The 22,531-nt window shown below is 42.5% G+C and overlaps 1 protein-coding gene and 1 pseudogene across 1 annotated transcript in view; both read right to left on the bottom strand.

Moving 5' to 3' along the window:
• Positions 1-22,531, bottom strand: part of Sntb2 (syntrophin beta 2) — a 63,996-nt gene that overhangs the window by 30,311 nt on the left and 11,154 nt on the right.
• Positions 16,778-17,137, bottom strand: LOC127209596 (60S ribosomal protein L39-like; annotated as a pseudogene).

The following is a 22,531-nucleotide window of genomic DNA, read 5'->3' as shown; positions in this document are numbered from 1 at the left end:
CCGCTACACAATAAGCACGCATGCTTAAGACCCTTATATAAGGAAGGAAATGGGAAACTGCTTTCCTTTTCTACTAACTCATACTCGTTCATTACCCACCCTCCTCTCTCTAGTCAAGTCATTCTAGTCAGATGGTTCAAGGTGCAGAATTGGGCCACAGGATCTGCTGTTCTCCTCAGCAGGGCAGATCTTCCTGGCATCTCCTTCTCCACAGCTTTTTTACTTTTTTAGACAAGTCCCCGGCTACCCTTGAACTTGCAGTGATCTTCCTGCGCCTGCTGGTTAAGCGCTGGCATCAGAGGCGTACAGCACCACACCCGCCTCTGTCCACACCTATTCTCTGCGGCCTTCCTGGGTTCTGCAGCTAAGTACGCCTCTGCTGCTTCTTTCCCACTCCACAAAGTACTGCTTCATTTCAAACAATGTGTTGTTTCTTCATTTACCTTTTTTCGGGAGACAAAGTTCCATATGATTTAGCCCGTACTGGTCTAGCCTTATTTGTGTGTGTAGTTTGCTTACATGTGTGTCTGCCACACTTGCATGCCTGGTGCATCAAGCTTACTGGAGCTGAAGTTACATATGCTGTGAGCCATCTCATGGTGATGGGAAATCAACACATGACCTCTGAGAGAGGAGCCACTATTCTTAACCACTGAGCTATCGCTCCAGTCCCTTTTTCTTTTTTGCTTTTGAGACAAGATCTTATTTTCTAGGCAAGGCTGGCTTCAAATTTGCGTTGATCCTTCTTGTCTCAGCTTTTTGAGGGCCAACAGTCTTCTTTCTCCCACCTTCCTAAGAGATAAGGTGTCATACTCCAGCCCAGACTGGACCTTCTATAGCTCTCATGCCGTGAACTTCTAAATGCAGAGACTGCAAGTATGAACTGCCAGACCTGGCATAATAGAATGAACTTCCAAAGGACACAGCAGTGGTTCTCACCTGTGGGTTGTGACCCCTGGGGCTGGGGTGGGGGGTGGGGGAATGACCCTTTCACAGGAGTCACCTAAGACTATCAGAAAACACATATGTTTACATTACAATTCATAACAGTAGCAAAATTAAAGTAATAAAGTAGCAACAAAAATCATTTTATGGTTGGGGTCACTACAACATGAGGAACTGTATTAAAAGGTTACAGCATTAGGAAGGTTGAGAACTACTAGATTACAATGTAATTAACAGAATCTTAATTCCTTTTACAGTCCTAGGGAGATAACCCAGGGCCTTGATTATCTCAGGCAACTGTTCTACCAATAAACCACACCCCCAAACCCAGAATCTAAGACTTGAACTTATATACAGATGTAAACTAGTTCTATTAGTTACAAACTTTATAATTTAGGAAAGTAACTACACACACACACACACACACACACACACACACAAAACCTTTTTCAAGACAGGGTCCCATAGGCCAAAGCAGGGTTTAAACTTGCTATATATGAGAGGATAATTTTGGGTTCCTGAACCTGCTGCCTTTACCGCTCAAGTGCGGGGAATACAGGCATGTAGTACCTACCATGTCCGGTTTATACAGTGCTGGGAATCAAACACAGTACTCTACCAACTGAGCTATCCCCAGCCCCTAATTTAATTTCACTTTAATATCTCCTCCCTTCCACTCTCCCCACCTTCCCCTAGGAAGCCCCCTCTCAGGTGTCCCCGCCTACTTTCATATCTTCATTTTAAAAATTTTTTAAATTTATTCTATATGTATGGAGTTTTTGCATGTAAGCACATCTGTGCACCACATGCCTGCAATGCCTACAGAGGCCAGAGGCGGATACTGGATTGCCTGAAACTGGAGTTACAGACGGCTGTGAGCCACCACGTAGGGGCTGGACATTGAGCTCTGGTCCTCTGCAAGAGCAACCACTGAGTGTTTTAACCACTGAGCCATCTCTCCAGCCCTATATCCTCTTCTTTTTATTAAGTATTGTGTAGATGTATATATGTAACTGGGTGCACACATGTCATGGCTCATGTGTAGAAGTCATGCTTCTACCATACCAGGAATTGAACTCACTTGTTGGGACACATCTTTCTTGCCGAGTCATCTCAATGCGTCATTCTTTTTCTTTTTTCTTCTTTAATAACGCACCAAGAGGTCTGGAGAGATGGCTCAGTGGTTAAGAGCGCCACCTGTTCTTCCAAAGGTCCTGAGTTCAATTCCCAGCAACCACATGGTGGTCCATGACCATTTATAATGTGATCTAATGCCTTTTTCAGGTGTGTAGGTGTACATGCAGACAGAACACTGTATACATAATAATAAATAAATAAATCTTAAAAAAAAAATAACGTACCAAGAACATATAAAAATGCAATATTAACTCTAATACCAACTAAATAACTGAGAGAGCTAAAGAAGCTTATCCAGTACATATAATAATACATATAAGCAGTTCTGGAAGGCAGCAGGCACTGAACATAAATGATCTCTAGAATGAGATCACTATCTAAGACTGATGATATCTGGAGATGGGAATCCAGACAGCTCCCCAAAGATAGCAAGCTAGTTGTTCTTTGTCTCCCCGTTCACAAGAAGACCAAATTCTGACGGCATGTAGCCTTTCCTACTAATAATCCCCGACCTTCATGTATCACTGTCCTGGCACTTGTCGTGTCACAGCTTTGCTTTGTCATCTCTTCTACCTGCCCAATGGCACACCAAGGATTAAAATGCCATGAGATTCAGCCAGATGTGCCAGTCCATGCCAGGACTCAGGAACAGAGCCAGGAGGACGAGGAGCTTAAGGCCAGACTGAGCTACATGAAGCCCTGTCTCACATAAATTTAACTGCAAAAAATAAACAGAAAAGCCAGGTGTGGTGTTCCACACCTTTAATCCCAGGCAGAGGCAGGCGGATCACTGAGAGTCTGAGGCCAGCCTGGTTTATAAGTGAATCCACAACAGCTAGGGCTACACAGAGAAACCCTGTTTGGTTAAAAAACCAAAAACCAAAAACTAACCCTCCCAAAAAACAAAAACAAAAACCCCAGAGAGCAAGAGAGCTATGCCCCTTCCCCCCAAGTTCAAGGCCAACAGATAAAGTAAAATTGGGATGTAAAACATAATAAATACTATAGAGGCATAAAAATAAAATATTATACATAATTGAATGTAAACATTAGCAAAACAAAGGACAATGGAAAATACTAAGGAAAATGTTCTTTATTACATAAAAAGTTGCAGCCATTTAAGTGCGAGGAAATCCACCTCTTTCTTTGTTGCTAAGTGGATGTATCTTGGACTAGCTGGATAAACCGGATGGTTTGTTTTAGATCAGCACACTGAGTGATACACTATGGACGGAAACACAGTATTAACCCAGCACAATAGCTGCCTTCATGGGGTCAGCGAGCACTCCATCCTGAACATCCAGTGAGAGCCACCACTGGGAATAAGAACGTCATCCAAGTTTCCATATCTGCAATCACTTTGCAACGTTTTAAATTGTACAAAAGGACTGCTATTTGTAACTGCCAGGCTTTTATTGTTATTAGAGATTTTCTGACCAATTTGGCAGAATAACCAAGTTCAGGAAGAGGAGAAAAGACAGAGATGTGACCATCCTCCCTCCTTCCTCCTATGACATCACTAAGAAATGTGGCTGCAGCACGCTGCAACCAACACTGAATGCTGAGCTACAGTGTAATATTTTGGTCAATTAAGATCAAATAACAATTCAGTGACACTGAGTAGGGCAATTCCAACATCGAAATTATTAGTGTAATGGCAGGGATTATAACACAATAAAATAAAAACCACGAGTCCATACTAATATAAACAAACTGAGTAAATACACAGGGGGAAAAAAAAAACTCAGCTCTTTCTTACAGAAGAATTACAATTAAAATATACCAGAGTGGGTACTGGACATATAGCTAAGGTAGTGGAAAGACTGCGGACTATACATGACACCCTAGTTCAACCCCAGTCCACCATCTGTAATCCTGGAACTCAGGAGAGGCAGGACGAATACAGCTTCAAGGTCACTCAAGAGCAGCCTAGGTTGCATGAGACTTCCCAAAATAAAATCAACTGTGATAACATAGGAGTCAAAAAACAAAACAAAACAAAAAACAACTCAACCAAATACATATTTTTGTTAACGTAAAACCATCAAGAAGCTTAAATAAATAACCAGGTTTCTTAGAATTATGGTTGGCTCATTTTTTTTCTTTTTTCTTTTCTTTTTCTTTTCTTTCTTTCTTTTTTTAGTTTTTTTCTGAGATAGAGTTTCTCTGTGTAGCCTTGGCTACCTTGGACTCACTGTGTAGACCAGGCTGGCCTTCAACTCACAGTCATTCACCTGCCTCTGCCTCCCAAGTGCATGTGCCACCACACCTTTAAAAAGATATAATTAAATGAAAGGGCTTCCAATACACCTGAAACATACATATCACTATCTCAGATCTGAGATCCTGCCTCCCTGACCTGGCTCTGTTACTGACTCACTACCCAACCATAAACAAATTACTTAATCTCTAGTCTTGTATTATAATCATCTGTGTAATGACTGTAATATTGATATGACATGCTCTTAGGAGTCTCATCTAAATGTAAATCACCACACACTGAAGTATCATTACTCATTCAGCCTTTGGGGAGACCTTATGATTCCAGAAGTATATAAGGATACTCCTTGAGTTGACATCTACAGAAATCCAGACACTAAGCAAAACACATACCTGCACTCCAGCTCCTTCATGCTGGCACTTGCAGGTACTGATATAATTTTCCTTAAGCCAATGAATTCTTCATACAATCAACCAATAATAGTTCTGTAGGTGACCCAAGGCTAAGAAATAAAGTTTCTCATTCTTTTTGTTGTTGTTTCTTGAGACAGAGGTTTTTCTGTGTAGCCCAGGCTGTCCTGGAACTCTGTAGACCAGGCTGCCCCTGCCTCCCAAGTGCTAGGGTTACAGGCGTGTGCCACAACACCCAGTGGGTTTCTTGGTCTTATCTGAGGTTTTACACATACTAATGCCCTCACACCTTTCCTTCTTTCTTTTGCTATGAGACAGGGTCTCACTCTGTAACCCAGCTGGGCCTCTCACTGTGTAGACAAAGTTGGCCTTGCACTTGAGGTGATCCTCCTGCCTCCATCTCCCAAATGATGGATTATAGGTATGAGTCACCATACTTATCTGGGAAAGCTTTCCTTGATACAGAGAACAGATCCACCAGCAAACCCTCCCCCCCTCATTCTACCTTTAACTTACATCTCAAGGAGCTTTAGATGTGCCAGAATCTACAACTATAACAGACGCAAACTCACACAAATAACATGACAAATATGACATCATGGGGTGTTGCTTCAGTCCTCTAAGAAGCTACCTGCTTCAGGCCTCTGAAAACATTCTTTAATACCTAAGTCATCCTTGGTTGGGTTTTCTTTTGCTGGTAGCCAAGCACACTCCTAACCTACAGGATGTCCAAACTCAATTCCAGCATCATACTTTCAGTATAAATTACTTGACACAGTTGATGGTATCGCCCAAACAAGAAACCAATGTCACCTTTAGTTTTGGTCTATACTGACTCTTCAAATATAACACACAGCAGCAGATCATCAACAGTCACCAAGTCTTTTAAAATGTCTGCTGTAGGGCTGGAAAGATTGCTCAGCAGCTATGAGTGTGAACTGCTCTTCCAAAGGTCCAGAGTTCAGTTTCTGGCACCCATGTTGGGAAGCTTACAGTTGCCTGTAACTCCAGCTCCAGCGGATCTGATACCCTCTTCTGATGTATACACATATGACAGACATATATAAAAAGTTGGACACCAGCATGGCATATGTGAAACCCTACCCAAAGAAAGGAAGGGGCCGAGGATCAGAAGTTAAGATGTTTGCTTCTTTTAGCTGGGTGGTGGTGGCGCACGCCCTTAATCTCAGCACTCAGGAGGCAGAGGCAGGTGGATTGCTGTGAGTTCAAGGCCAGTGTGGTCTACAAAGCAAGTCCAGGACAGCTAACGCTACACAGAGAAACCCTGTCTGTGGGGCGGGGGGGTGGGGGGGGGGGGGGTGGGGGGGTGAAGAGGTTTGCTTCTTTTAGGGGACCAAAATTGAGTTTTCAGTACCCATGTCAGGGGCCTTAAAACTGCCTATAACTCCAGCTTCAAAACACAGACAACTTCTTCTGGCCTCTGCAGGCAGGTGCCCGTGCACATACACACACATGCATATTCACTCACATAAATAATAAATCTTTTAAAAATTTATAGCCGGGTGTGGTGGCACATGCCTTTAATCTCAGCACTCGGGAGGCAGAGGCAGGCAGATCAGTGTGAGTTCAAGGCCAGCCTAGTCTACAAAGTGAGTCCAGGACAGCCAAGGCTACACAGAAAAACCCTATCTCAAAAAACCAAAATAAATAAATAAATGTGTTTATTATTTATACAGTATTCTACCTGTATGTGTTTCTGCAAGCCAGAAGAGAGCACCAGATCTCATTATACAGTTATGAGCCACTATGTAGTTGCTGGGAATTGAACTCAGGACCTTTGGAAAAACAGCCTATGCTCTTAACCTCTGAGCCATCACTCCAGCCCCATAATAATGAATCTTTAAAATCTTATTTTTAAAAAAGGGAGAGAAACAGAAAACATCCCTATTCACCTTTAAATGCTTGTTTTGCCTCTATGTATGTCTAGACACTATGTGTGTGTGCCTGTGTACTCACAGAGGTCAGAGATGGCATAGGAAGCCCTAGAACTGCAGTTATAGTTGCGAGCCATCATGTGGGTTCTGAGAACCAAGCCAGGGTCCTCTGCCTCCTGGGTGCTAGATTAAGTGCTGTGCCACCACACCTGGCTGTTTTCACTTCTTTGAACCAAAGTCTCCCTATGCTGTTTCTGCCTGGTTTTACCTGACTCTCCCTGTTTCCACCTTCACAGCAGTGGGGTGGCAGCATTCACTGCTTCTTTCTGTCTCCTTTTACTTCATTCGTTCTTTCTTTCTTTTTTTGGGGGGGGGTGTCCAAGACAGGATTTCTCTGTGATACTTCATTCTTTCTTATTGGGGGGGGGGGGTTGGAGACAGGGTTTCTCTGTGATGCTTCATTCTTATAGGGCCAGGGTAAATTTGAGATGTCAGACTGATGAATAGGCAATGCATTTTTGTTTATTTATTTTTGTTTTTTGAGACAAGGCTGTGCAATAGCCCTGGCTGTCCTAGACTCACTTTGTACACCAGGCTGGCCTCCAACTCACAGCGATCCGCCTGTCTCTGCCTCCCGAGTGCTGGGATTAAGGATGTGCACCACCACCGCCTGGCCGGCAATGGCATTAAAAAAAAATTATTTATTATTATGTATACAGCACTCTGCCTGTGTGTACACCTGCAGGCCAGAAGAGGGCATCAGATCACATTATAGACAGTTGTGAGCCACCATGTGGTTGCTGGGAATTGAACTCAGGATCTTTGGAACAGCAGTCAGCTGTTAACCTCTAAGCCATCTCTCCAGCCCAGCAATGGCATTTTTAACTTATTTATCTATCTATATTCTTACATGTATGTATATACCACAGTGTCTATGTGGAAGAAAGAGGCCAACTTGTGAAAGTCAGTTCTCCCCTACCAAGGGTGTCTCAGGGATTGAAATCGTTCAGGTCATCAGGTTTGGCTAAGGTCACCAAGTCTGGTGGCAAATGCCTTTATCCACTGAGCCATCTAACCAGTCCAGAGTTAGCAATATTTTGACAAAGCCAAAGGATACTGTCATTCAAGTATCTTCATTTAATTAAAAAATTTCATGATGCCGGGTGGTGGTGGTGCATAACTTTAATCTTAGCACTTGGGAGGCAGACACAGGTGGATCTCTGAGCTCTGGGCCAGCCTGGTCTACAGAGCTACAGTCTGGTCTACAGTTCTAAGACAAAAACAAAAAACAAAACCAAACAAAAAACCCAAAACAGCAAGCACTCTCAACAACTGAGCCATTTCTCCAGTCCCTACTTCATTGCTTTGAAATAGGTCTCATTATGTAGCCTAGGGTACTTCAAATTCCCTAGATAATATAATAAAGCCTGGTCTTCAATTTTCTATCTTTCTGCCTCAGTTTCCCAAGTGTCAGGACTGCAGGCATGCACCATCATGCTCAGATCTGGATATGTCGGGGTTTGTCCTTGGAAGGGACAGCCCATTTGTGTTAGTATCAGCATCTTAGAATCAGTAAGAGTGATTATCCAGAGATTATATTTATCTCTGTGCACAGCAAATCCCCCTCTGCTTCCTGGAGATTCTTCTAGGAAAGGAGAGTCACCACTGCACTTTATACAGCTTTATAAGTGATCACATTTGATAAGATTAGTAAAATGGTTCTTTTTGTTTTGTTTTGTTTTTTTGAGACAAGGTTTCTCTGTGTAGCCCTGGCTGCCCTGGACTCACTTTGTAGACCAGCTTGGCCTCGAACTGACAGTGATCTGCCTGCCTCTGCCTCCCAAGAGCTGGGAGTAAAATGGTTCTTAAAGCATGTTGAGGAGTTGGAAGATGTAGTGGTAGTGGGCTTTCTTGGCATCTGGAAGGCCCTGGGTTCCATCCACGTCCAAAGAAAGGTATGCTGTGTGTCGTCACATGTTCTCTCATGTTCTCTCTCTCTCTCTCTCTCTCTCTCTCTCTCTCTCTCTCTCAAACTAACTGAAGCATAAGAAATTAGAAAACACTTGTCATTCTCTCCTGTCCTCTCTTCTTATCCTCTCCTGGACTGAACTCACGGCCTTGTACACACACAGTTGAGCTTCCAATCTCATTCTCAGTTTGTTTGTTTGGTTTTTTTTTTTTTTTTTTTTTTTTTTTAGCTGTGTCCAGTCTTACAATAGCATGCAGTTACCACATGTACAAATTATTCAACAGCCAGTACAATGAGTCAGGACTCAGAAATTTGTTCCTAGGGTCCTTATACATATAAACAGTAGTCAGGTCTTATTCAAGATTAACTTAATAATCTTACTAGTGTGAGAGCAAATGAGCAGCTCATCTAATTCTTATTTTGGAACATGAGAAAAAAGCCAGACGTGATAACACTCATTTGTTACCCCAGCACTTTGGCGGTTAAGACAGGAGGGTGGCTAGTTAAGCTAGCCTGGGCTGTATAGGAGACCCTGTCTGAAAAAATAAACAACAAACAGCTAGGAATGAGGGCTCATGTCTATAATTTTAGTACCCAGAAACTTGAAGCAAGAAAATTGTTAAATGTTTGATGGAGGGCTGCAGAGATGGCACATTGGTTAAGAGCACTGACTGCTCTTTCAGAGGTACTGAGTTCAGTTCCCAGCAATCACATGGTGGCTCACAACCATCTATACCCTCTAATGCTCTCTCCTGGCGTGCAGGTGTACATGCAGATAGAGCACTGATATACATAAAATAAATAAAATCTTTTTAAAAATTGATAACAGCCTGGACCACAGTATAACACCATGACTCAAAAAAAAAAAAAAAAAAAGGTCAGGCAGTGGTGGCGCATGCCTTTAATCCCAGCACACGGGAGGCAGAGATAGGTGGACCTTTGTGAGTTTGAGGCCAGCCTGGTCTACAAAATGAGTCCAGGACAGCCAAGGCCACACAGAGAAACCCTGTCTCAAAAAGCAAAAAGAAAAAAAAAAAAAATCAAGCAATTAACAAACAAATCCATCTGTCTCACTATAAACCAAGCATTGTGCCGCATACCTGTAATCCTAGTACTTGGAGGACTAAAGCATGTAGATCAAGAGTTCAACACCAGCCTGGGCTATGCAGTAAGTCTGAGGCTACCTTGAAATACATAGCAACAACCTGAAATATATAACAACCTATCAAAAATAAATAATGAACAAATGACCTGACAGAAGGCTACATTTTGTTTTTGTTTTTGTCTTAGATTTATTTATTTATTTAATATATATGAATGCTCTATCTACATGTGCACCTGCAGGCCAGAAGAGGGCATCAAATCCCAGAATAGATGGTTGTGAGCTATCATGTGGTTGCTGGGAACTGAACTCAGAACCTCTAGAAGAGCAGACAGTGCTCTTAACCTCTGAGCCATCTCTCCAGCCCCTGTTGGTGGTGTTTTAAGACAGTCCTGCTGGGCAGTAGTGCAGGCTGCCCTCAACCTCATAATCCTGCTTCTACCTCTCACATGCTACCACCAGGCTTATCGAAAGACTATAATCCCTTAAACTATTACTTTACTATAGACAGAAACTCCTTGGGCCAGAGATTTTTCATCCTATGGCAATTCATTTTTTGAATATCAGACTTATTTTTATAAGAGTTAAAATCAGGCTTAATATTTAATTTGCCAGGCTGTCCTCTACAGAAGTAGCAAGTGGCTTCTGAGCCAAAAAAAAAAAAAAAAGCAGAAGGAGGAGCCTGAATAGTCACTGGCATCTTTTCCTTGTCAAAGATATCAAAGATATCTTCTTTTTCTTTTCTTCTTTTTTTTTTGAGGTGGGGAGGGGGGCAGTTTCTTTAAGGAGAAACAAAAATAAAAATAATGGAAGTACTCATTCTCCCAAATAACAAAAGGCAGTTCCTTCAAAGCAGAGTTTGAAATCACTTCTACAACACAGAAGATATAATATACAGTTGGGTTTAGTGGCACAGGCCTTTAATCCTAACACATGAGAGGCAGAGGCGGGTGGATCTCTGAGTTCCAAGCCTATAAAGTGAGTTCCAAGCCAGCCAAGGAGACCCTAGCTCAAACAAACAAACAAACAAAAAACCAAGCAAACAAACAAAACAACAAAAGAAGAGAGTAGATAAAGGTGGACTTTTAAAGAGTTTAGTTAAAAACAAGCCTCACGCATTCATCCTGCACGTCACAGCCTCGCTGAAGGGATACAGGGGTAAGATGCTCTAAAACAGACAGATGGTCGAGTCTCTAGAAGATGGTTACAGTGTCAAGAAGTCAGGTCACTGGGCACCTTGTTCTCAAAGCAAAGTTGGGGCCTCTGGCCCTCCTCTCCCTGCTTCCTGGCAGAATAAGGAGCAGCTTTGTTCCACCACATGCTCCCACTGGAAATTTGGCCTCATGGGCCACAAAGCAAGAAGGCCAATTGTTTATGGACCAAGCTCTCTGAAACACTGAGCCAAATAAACCTTTCTGCTCATTACAAACCATACATTTGCTGAAAGCAACTTTTACAGTAATAGCTAACAAAGACTTCTACATTTGAAATGGCTAATAAAAGACCTTGAAAACAGAATGTGGTGGCCCATGCCTATTAAAAGGAGGCAAGGTGAGGAGGATCAATGCAAATTAGAGACCAGCCAGATCTATACAATAAGATATAGGCAAGCCTGGCCTACATGGTGGGACACTGTCTCAAATGAAACAAAACAAAAATGAAGAATGGAAGCAAAAAACAAACAAAAACCTTTACAACACACACACACACATATATACAAACACAACGAACACATGAATACACACAAACATACAAATGCATACACATATAAATACATGTACATACAATTTAAAAGAAACACTGTTTCCCTAAAGTGTCCTGGAAGATTATCTTAAGATTTAATTCAATAAATTATAACAGCTTTTTATTTCATTTCATTTAAATAATTTTATCCTTCTTTGTGGTAAAAGGAACTGGGTATTCAGTAACCATAGCAATACTGCAGTAGTATATAGAAGAGTAGATGAAAGAGCTTTGTGGGCTTACCTAAACAATCTCTGTGGACAGCATGGGAATACAGGATGCTCTCCTATAGCTATGCCGTGACAAGGCATCACGTACTGCAGACACACCCAGAAGGGCGGAGTGATACACTCTCTTATCCCTGCACCCACTTTTGTCACACACTGCATATTTTTGTTCTTCAAAGTTGCACGTATTCCAACTTACGTGACTAACATAGCATGAACAATGTTTGGGATGAGTCTTACCTTAGCTAGCACAGTAAGCGCCATAGGCTCTCGGGCCAGGCTGCCTGCATTTCTCTCAGACCTTTCCTCCTTGGGCAGATCCCAACGCCTCAGGTTACTTATGGAGGAACAAGAATATCTCTTTTGGAGTCAGGAGCATCCGCTGCACAGCACTTAGAACAGGGCCTAGCAAGCTCTCCGCTTAATGAATGATAGCTAATTTAGGCACTACCCACCTTCTGAAGAATAGTAGTATTTTGGGGTCTAAAAAATAAAACTAAGTTCAAAAAGCATCTCTGGAGCTTTGTCTAAGTAAATTAGATCCTCTGTACCAAATAAAATTAGATCCTCCAGTCAATGTCATCTTTTTTTATCGCTTCTCATTTTGGTAAACATACCCTTAACTTCCTTAGTGACTTTTTATGTCTTGTCTCCTCTTTCATTCACTGATCCAAAGACATGTAAACAGCACAGAGCACGTAACTGTCCCTCAGAGTTCCTGAAAATAAACCAGGGTTAGAGAGGTGGCCCAGTGGTTAAAAGAACTGGCTGCTCTTCCAGAGGATCGGGGTTCAATTCCCAGCACCCAGGTGGCAGCTCATAGCTGTCTGTATCCAGTTCTAAGGAATTTGATGCCTCTTCTCCTCCACAGGCTCCTGCATGCATACGGGACATATACGCTCACACAACCATACACACACAAAAATAAAGGATTTTTTTTCTGAGACAGGGTTTCTCTGTGTAGCCTTAGCTGTCCTGAAACATGCTTTGTAGACCAGGCTGGTCTTGAACTCAGAGATCCTACTGCCTTTTGAATGGCACACACCACCACTAATTAGAGATAAATATCTTTTTTTTTCCTTTTAGTTTTTCGAGGCAGGGTTTCTCTGTGTTTAGCCCTTGCTATCCTGGAATCACTCTGTACACCAGGTTGGCCTCAAAGTCACAGAGATTCATCTGCCCCTGCCTCTGTCTCTCAAGTGCTGGGATTCAAGGTGTGTGCCACCACGCCTGGTACAAGATAAATACTTTTTAAAAAACAAAAATAAACCAAGTTTGAAGTATTTCTAGACTTGTCATAGTATTTTGATTTCTAAGGGCGATTCTGAATTAACCTCAGCTCTGCTAGGGTGCAACATGCTAAATCTATTGTGTAACCCTATAGGATCGTCTTATATTTTTACTCCACAAAGATGAGATTTCATCTTAAAACATGTCAAAACTGGTCAGCACTGAATCTGCTTCCTAGCTAGCTGGTTTACATGACACCAAGTCACAATGCAAACAGAGACAGTTTAAGAAAGACTGGAAACTTAACATGTATAATTAATTGCCCTAGGTTTATCTCCAGCAAAACACACACACACGCACACGCGCGCGCGCGCACACACACACACATTCACGAACACAAACAAACAAGCCAAAACACAAAACACAAAAAGCAATGCTGTCAATAAACAAGCCATGTGCCTTTGACCTGATACCTGGCACACTAAGGAAAGAGGATCTTCAGATCAAGGCCAACCTGAGCTAAACAAAATCTGGTCTCAAACAAACCACTGCAACCACAAAAACAAAAAACAAAAACCAGGGCTGGTGAGGTGCTCAGAGACTAAGGGCACTACCAAGCCTTAGGACCTATATTAGATCCCTAGCACCCATACAGTAGAAGCAGAGAACTAAGTTGTACAAGTTGCCCTCTGACCTCCATATAGTCTTTAATGTACACCCAGTAAATAAGTAAATAAATAAATGTAAATGATGAAAAACAAACAAATCCCAATCAAACAAAAAGAAGCAACCAAGAAACAGGCATGGTGGCACATACCTGTGATCCTGAGGCAGAAGGATTGCTACAAGTCTAAGGATAATAGGGGCTAGGTGTTAAGATCCTGTACACTACCCCAAAAAACCTGGGATAGGGGAAAGACTACCATTTTAAGCTAAAAAATAAAATTAAAACAAACAACAACAACAAAAAACTAGTCACTCTGATTATATTGAGGAAATCTCTAAACCTAAACAGTGTAATCTCTTTAAGAGTACTATTAATACTCATTCATTTTCATTCATTTTTATCCACACTGTTAAGTGCAGGTTATTCAGGGTGTGCTGGCTAGTTTTATTGTCAACTTGACACAAGCTAGAGTCATCAGTGAGGAAGAAGCCTCAATTAGGAAAATGCCTCCATAAGACTGGGCTGTGAGCAGGCCCGTAGGGGATATTCTTATTAATTGGTGATTGATGGGGGAGGGCCCAGCCTCTTTTGGGTGGTGCCATCCCTGGGCTGGTGAGTCTGGGTGCTATATGAGAGCAGGCAGAGCAAGCCATGAGAAGCCAGTAAGCAGCACCCCTCCATGGCCTCCACATCAGGTCCTGCCTCCAGGTTCCTGCCCTGCTTTAGTTCCTGTCTTGACTTCCTTTGATGATGAGCTGTGATGTGGAAGTGTAAGCCAAATAAATCTTTCCTCCCCACATTGCTTTAGTCATGGTGATTCACTACAGCAATAGTAACCATAACAAAGACACAAGGGTTTTTTATTTTTCTTTTTTGTCTGAGATAGGATCTCTAGCCCCGACTGACCATAAAGTCCCTATGTACCTAAGTATTTGAAAATGATTTTGAATTTATGATTCTTTTGCCCACATTACTCCAGGGATTACACATCCAGTTCATGAGGAATTGAACCAAGCTTAGTTTGCTTGCCCTTAGCACATTATTGACTAAGGTCCATCTCAGCACTCAGCACCTAACAAGCACTAAGTACATAACAAGTTTGAGGCCAGCCTGGAATACATGAAATCCTGTCTCCAGTGAGGTGGCTCGGTGGGTAAGAGTGCTCGCTGCCAAGCCTAACGACCTGAGTTTGATCCCTAGAGCCTTCGTGTGTGTGGGAAAGAACAAACTCCCTCAGGGTTGTCTTCTGATTTCCACATGTACGCCATGAGTGCATACACACACGACATTAGTATACAAATATTACGTATTTATTCATTCATTCATTTGTTTGTTTAGGTTTTTCAAGACAGGGTTTCTTTGTGTAACCCTGGCTGTCCTGGAATTTACTATGAAGAACAGGCTAGCCTTGAACCTTAAGACACCTCTGCCTCCCAAGTGCGGAGATTAAAGCATCCCACTACAAATGTAATTTTAAAAGTTGAATTCCTTGCTGAAAAGGAAAAAAAAAGCACTTAGTGTCCCTAGTACCTCCTCTTCATGCAGCTAACAAATACCCGTGCAAAGCATCACCCTGAGCACAGGAGAAAATGTGTTTACGAATCTTTTTTTCCCCTGAGACAGAGTTTCTCTGTGTAGCCCTGGCTAGCCTTGAACTCCCTCTGTAGACCACACTGGCCTCTAACTCACAGATCCAGCCTCTGCTGGAACTAAAGGCATATGCCACTATGCCCAGCTTCTCATCACTTTTTAACAAGTGTAGTTGAGAACACAGCTTTGTCATATATGCTTATAATTGCAGCATTCTGAACACTAAGCTAAAAAGACTGCTGTGGTTTCATGCCAGCCTGAGCTACAGAGGCCCAGTCTCAAAAAATAAAGTTATACTTGTGTACAGGATATGAAAAGAAGGATTTTACTTTGTATAACAAGTTGTGTTTAGCAACACATGGGCTGCATTAAAGTACTTTTAGGAAGTAACCTTAGAAAGCGTAGTTTTGTTTGTTTGTTTGTTTACATATTTCATCTCTCCCTTTTTCAAATCCTCTCTTGTATGTAAGCAGGTTTTAACATCCTTTGTTTGGATCAGTAGGGGCCATAGTGGGAAATGTGTTGTTTCAGATGCAGGGAAGAGGAAATGGAAAGACTAACACAAATAAAAGGCTGTGATGTCACACGCACTAAACCAGATGCTGGAATGAACATCCAAGGATTAGTAGATGTGACAAGGAAGGAAAACAAGATACAACAGGAGATCCTGTCCCAGTGTTAGAAGGGGCGCGAAGAGAAGAGCCAGGCGGCAATGGAACACACCTTTAATTCCAGCACGCGGGAGGCAGAAGCAGGTGGATCTCTGAGTTCTAGGACAGCCAGGACTACATGGAGAAACCCTGTCTCAAAAAACAAAACAACAACAACAACAAAATGGTGGGGGGCGGGGAGAGAAGACATATCTGTCAAATAAGAAGTCTAGTAAATGGTCTCTGGGTAGGGTGGAACTGAGGGCAGGCTGTGAAGAAAGTCCTTAATACTTCTCCCCTTAACTCGAGGGAAGTCAACTGTGCTGTGCACAGTTAGAATCTCCTTTTTATTAAAGTCTTCTACACTGTGTTCCTAGCCACTTAAAATCAAGTTACAGAAACAAAGCAAGATCATCAGCACAGCACACGACCTGAGCAGGAGGTAAGAGCAAGGAGCACCAAGGCCGGCCTAGGCCACAGGACACATGATGCCTTGTTTCAAAATGATTGCTATCACCACTGGATTTAGTGGGACAAACAAGCTCTGTTTAAATTATGTAGAAGGAGACAGAATTCCAAGAAACAGTGTGGTCAGCTGGAGAGTGGTAAATACTTGCCTAGGCCACAGAGCACATAACTGAGACTGCTTACAAGAATGGCCGATTTGCAAAGCTCCACATGTTGTTGGGTCATTTGAAAAACTTTCCTTCCCAAATACGTTCTAGGTTTCCCCAACTTAAACCCAAAGAGGCTAATTTAGGCTGATGGCCCTGAGGTGCTTTGTTTCCACAAAATGAGATTAATGAAGCATCATTCTAATGAAGGCTTTGTGTCTCTGATTTTAAGACCATTCTAGGCAAGGCCTGAAGTGCTGTTTTGTAAAGAGGACAGTGGCAAAAATCTGATGTTTAAAACTACTATTCAGCATGTTTTTCTTTTCTTTTCTTTTCTTTTTTTTTTTGGCGTGGACAAGCCGCACTCCCACTTTAGACAGGACTAAGTCCCCCCAGGGTTAAAAATGCTGAACTCCATCTGGTAGGATTGATAGATTCAGTATAAAGCCTCAGTCAGTCTCGCCACTCTGAATCCTTACAGTGCCAGCTTCGTTCTCCTCGGTGTCTTCTCTTGGAGTTATACCTGATCTTGTTACCAGTTTTCATCCAGATCCACTGAGGAATAGGCCGGTTTTGCTTTTGTTTCTTGGCCAGGAACTGCTTGATTCTGAAAGTCTTGTGAGAAGACATGACGAGAAGCCAAGTTTGACACACAGCGCGTGATGGCAGAGGAAAGGAGAGATCAGCATGTTTTTCTATTTGACAAGAAATAAAGTTCCAGCTGGGTGGTGGTGGCGGCAGCGCACACCTTTAATCCCAGCACTGGGAAGGCAGAGGCAGGTGGATCACTGTGAGTTTGAGGCCAGCCTGGTCTACAAAGTATGTCTGGGACAGCCAAAGCTACACAGAGAAACCCTGTCTCAAAAAAAAAAAAAAAAAAAAAACAAAAAGCAAAAAACAAAAAAGACAAATGTCCTGCTTTGTTTTTGTTGCTATAATAAAACACTGACTAAAAGCAACTTGAGAGAGGAAAAGGCTTATACTTCCACATAACGGTTCAGTATCCAAGGAAGCCAGGGCAGTGATTTAAGAACTTGAAGAAGACCGGGCCGGAGAGACAGCTCAGCCGTTAGAAGCACTGACTACTCTTCCAGAGGACCCGGGGTTCAATTCTCAGCACCCAAACGCAGGTCACAGCTGTCTGTAACTCCTGTTCCAGGGGATCTGACCCCCTCATACATGTAGGCAAAACACGAATGTACATAAAATAAAAGTTTAAAAAAAAAAAAAAAAGAACTTGAAACAAAAACCACAGAAAAATATTGCTTTCTGCTTTGTTCAGCTCACTACCTTTCTTACACAGTCCAGGCCTACAAGTCTAGGGAATGTCTTGCCATACTGAGCTAGATCCTCCTACGTAAGTTAGCAATTTAAAATAAATGCCCATAGACATGACCAGAGGTCAGTCTGATGGAGAAAATTTCTCAGCTGAGGTCCCTTCTTTCCAGGTGACTAGTTTGTGTAAGGTTGACAAAAACTAACCAGCACAGTTGGAATCTGTATTCAAAATAATACAGAGACTTGAAAAGCTACTCCTTTTTTTGACACGGAAGTTGGTAAGGAGGAAATAAATAGAAAACTTCCCTACCACAAAGAACAGAACCCCCCAGCCCTTTACACAATTACACTACAAAGGGATCTGCCAGGTCATGCATGGCTCAGTCTGACATGCTGGTCAGGAAGGGCACTGGGACCGGGGACAGAAAGATACAGCAAAATATTATCAATATTCAGGTTAAATGCTGAAATTATAGGGAACAGGACTTAAATATCAGGTACACAAGAGTTTTGAATCATGGCCTGTCAGCCTACATCACTACATTGACATAATCCTAAACCAGCTAATAACAGTTTTTTCAGACAGGTGGACCGACACTCTAAAGTCACTTTCCATCTGGGAATGAAGTGTAAAAGGGGAAGAAAATCTGTAGTGTGTGTGTGAGTGTCACTATTAATGCACTTTATTGAATCCACTATGGCTAGATGAGTGAGTGTTACATCTGTATATAGGAACTGAGGAGGGGGGCAGCTGTGGATAGTGGAGCACATGTCAGGACCAAAAGCCAGAACCCTCTAATAAGTATAAAGAGGACCATAGCTTATGGCAGGAGCAATGGTGATAACAACCATAAGGATGCTGGAAACCAGGGTGCTAATGTTCAGGCACTTGGCAATGGAAGTTTAGAGCTGGACTCCAGTCACATAACCCACCATCTTCCTGTCCCTAGACTTCACAGGGTAGGCATAGGCAATGAAACCCAGGCAGCAGAGGTTCATGAAGAGTGTACCACAGAGACCAGACCACATGGTCAGGCACAGAGACCTCTCTGGGTTCTAATAGAAGCTGATCCATGGGGTTCCCCCAGCTCAGCCAGTTCATATTCTTCCTTGAATCTTTCATAGTTTGGGGGTTGTCCCCCACTGGTAGCAGTAAGGAAGGCTTGAGAAGTGTGGCTCACGGTGCAGAGCAAAACCAGCAGCCAAAAATTTGTGTTTTTAAAGGCCTACATGGTAAGAATTTTATGCATCTTGTCACTCATCATGGCTTTGTTAATGAACCGATGCTTAAACAACACTGTTTCCTCCCATCACGCTTGCTTGACCTCATGGCCTGTGTAACTCATCTTCTGGGTAGAAGATGAGTTAGGCTTCTCTTAGGCCAAGAGAGGCCTAAGATAAAATATTTTAGGAAAATTATCTGCAGAATTGATTAACTTACATAAATGATGAAGACTACTCATAGATGTTTTACTCAAACTCAAGCATTACTTTCCAGGTAAGTAAAAATAATGTTCAAATTTTTCTTTCTGGCAATCCATGAACAATTTCTCAGGTGTTTTTGGTTTTCTTCTGTTTGCTCAGGATTTTGAAGTTTATTGTTTTTGGCAGTGAGCACAATGTGAATGGATTAACATTCCTTTCAATTCATGTGCTATCTAAACCTGGGCAATATCCAGTGATTTAGCAATACTTACATTCCCCACCCCAAGTTGAAAAATGCATTCCTTTCATAAAGAATCTTAGGGTTTTTTTTTCCAAGGGAAGGAGATGAATACTTTAGGGCAGGAAAGATGACTCAAGGTTTAATGGGCCTTACTGCTCCTGTGTCTCGCTCCCAGCACCCATGTTGGGTAGCTCACAACAGTACGACTCCAGCTCCATGGAGATCTGATACCTCAGGCCTTTGGGGGAAGGACCTGACTTGCATATGCACACACATAATGAAAAACAATAGAAAAAATCTCACAAACTAATACTTTACTAAACACTATTAAAGGACTTTCATGGCCATGCCTCCCCAGTTATTACTTATTTCATTATTTACTGCACTATAGGAGCTTGAACCCAGTGGCTGGCACACACTAGGCAAGACTTTTACTGCTCAGCTATATTCCCAGTCCTCTTTATTTTGACCCAAGGTCATTACGCTTCCCAGGCTTGCCTTGAACTTACTCTGCAGGCCCTAAAATTGTGACCCTCTTGCCTCAGAATTCTGAGGAGCAGAAACTACAGCTAACAGATTCACTTCCCTAGTTCTTTTTCACCACTTTTTCCCTTGCTGGGGTCGTATCAGATCTACACTTAATAATTTTATAAATTAGAGGTAGGAGGTTGCTATTGCAGAGGGGCTCAGTTGCCAGCATCCACAGGGCTACTCACAACCATTTATAATTCCAGTTTAGGGACTCCACTGGCCTTCTCTACACTTTGCTCTGCAAACACCAGGCAGGCAGGCAGATCGCTGTGAGTTCGAGGCCAGCCTGGTCTACAAAGTGAGTCCAGGATGGCCAAGGCTACACAGAGAAACCCTGTCTTGAAAAAAAAAAAGACAAATAAAGAAAACATTTTAAATTACAATTTAGATATGAAAGTAGTTTTAGCTGTCTGTACTATTATAGTGGACATAAATGTGTGTAGCAGCCACCCCATAATATTTCAGCCTGATGCATTTTGAATATCCATACAAGGCAGATACATGACCCAAGCCTAGACCATAGCTCTATCATCTTTTTTTTTTTTTTTTTTGGAGGCAGGGTTTCTCTGTGTATCTTGGCTGTCCTGGACTTGCTTTGTAGACCAGGCTGGCCTTGAACTCACAGTGATCCATCTGCCTCTGCCTCTCGAATGCTGGGATTAAAGGTGTGCACCACCACCGCCTGGCCCTTAAACTTTTTTTGATCGTAATAATGTACTTTAATTACCAAATGTTAAGTGTTACACTACAACATACAATATGTTTAAAAAAAAAAAACAAAACAAAACTGGATGGCACACTCTTTTAACCCCCACTGGGGAGGCAGAGGCAAGTGGCTCTCTGAGTTCAAGGCCAACCTGGTCTACCAAGTGAGTTCCAGAACAACCAGGTCTACATAGAGAAAGCCTGTCTCAAAAAACCAACCAACCAAACAAACAAACAAAAAATCTAACTAACCGACCAAAACACACTACACACACACACCAAAAAAGCTCAACAACTCAAATAGGAAAAAAGAAAGGAAGAAAAAGAATAGAAAATCCAGAATCAGGGCACACACACAAAGGTGTATAAAAAGATGCACTTCAGCTGGGCACAGTGGTTCACAGCTTTAATCACAGAGAGAGGTAAGACAATTTCTAGTCTGAAGTCAGCCTGGTCTACATAGAGACTTCTAGGCCAGCCAGGACTACATAGTGAGACTCTGTTTCAAAATAATAATGATGATGACAAAGTTAAATAAAAGATGCACATCAAATCAATAATAAAAAGACAGGTTATTCCTAGGGTAGCAGACAGCACTAAGTAAGCATACCAGTCATTCCAGCTGACTCCAAATATGGCTTTGATCTGCCTTTCTCCATATGGCACTCAGGACAGCCACAATCAATTATCAAACAGAGTATAAAAGGACTGACAAATAATGCTGAGACAACCAGTTGACTTTTTGAAAAAAAGAAAAATGGGGGCCCGGTGTGGTGGTGCATGCCTGGCTTAGACCAGAGCCTTCCTAGCACAACTGGCAGTGCATCAGCCCCATTAAAAGATAGGAAAAAGCTGTTGCGAAGGGCATACTCTCAAAAAGACAAGAAAGCCTGGGGAGGGGAGATGACAGATAAAGTTTTTTGCAAACCAACAAAACCAGAATACACTGACACAGTGCACACAATTGTAATCCCAACACTCAGGTGGTGGAGGCAGGGGGATCAGAGATCAAGGTCACTCTCAGCCACACAGTTAGTTTGAGCCAGCCAGGGCTATAGGAGACCCTCTTTCTAAACTAAAAACCACCACACATAAAAAGGCCAGTCTGGCTACAAAGCATGTTAGAGGCAGCTTTGACCATATAGTAAGATGTCGTCAATTAAAAATCAGTGTTCTCATCTCCTTAGCCTAGGAAGTTTACTTTTTTCTTTCCTTTTAAAACCTGCTTTATACTCTTTCATATGGACAGGCGTTTTGCCCACACACGTGTTCAATACTTGCATGTCTAGTGCTCTCTGCAGGGCATCAGATCCCCTAGAGCTAGAATTAGAGGTGGTTGTGAGCTGCCACGTGAGTCTTGGTCCTCTGGAAGAGCAGCCAGGGCTCTCCAGCCTCCTTTCTTTCTTTTCTTCTTCTTACTGGCCTGGAGTTCACTGTGAGGATCAAGCCAGTGGCAAACTTGCAGCTATTCCTCCGCTCTGCACTGTTTGTGAACCCAAACGTCCCTCCTCAAATGCCACACACAGTAGACCTATACTGTCTGACTGCCTCATAACAAAGTGGAATGGTATGAGTGCATCACCCTCCATACTATTGCATTTCTCTGCTGGTAAGCATTCCTTAACTGTCCCTGGATGGAAATCTCACAGCTAAATTCATTGTAGTCCACTTATCATTATATCCTGTCATCTCTTCCTTTGAAATAACCTCAGCATCTCTGGGATCAAAGCATCTGGACTTAGCGTGCTGCAGAATGTTGTACCAAGTGTCAAGTCTGTGGGACAGCCAGGAAGAGGCCATCTAGCAGAAGGTCTCCAGTGTGTTCTGCTATGTCCTCTGGCAAGAGTCCCCCTCAGTCCCACCCCATGGCTGTCAACTCTGGTTTGGATTATTTTACTGCACCAGCTGCAGCTTCTCCTACCCCTGGTCTTTCCTCTTTGCTCAGCATCCA

The sequence above is a fragment of the Acomys russatus genome, chromosome 26 (assembly GCF_903995435.1).
Source record: "Acomys russatus chromosome 26, mAcoRus1.1, whole genome shotgun sequence".
Classification (NCBI taxonomy): domain Eukaryota; kingdom Metazoa; phylum Chordata; class Mammalia; order Rodentia; family Muridae; genus Acomys; species Acomys russatus.
The sequence above is the reverse complement of the archived record's forward strand: the minus strand, read 5'-3'. Positions and strand labels throughout refer to the sequence as shown.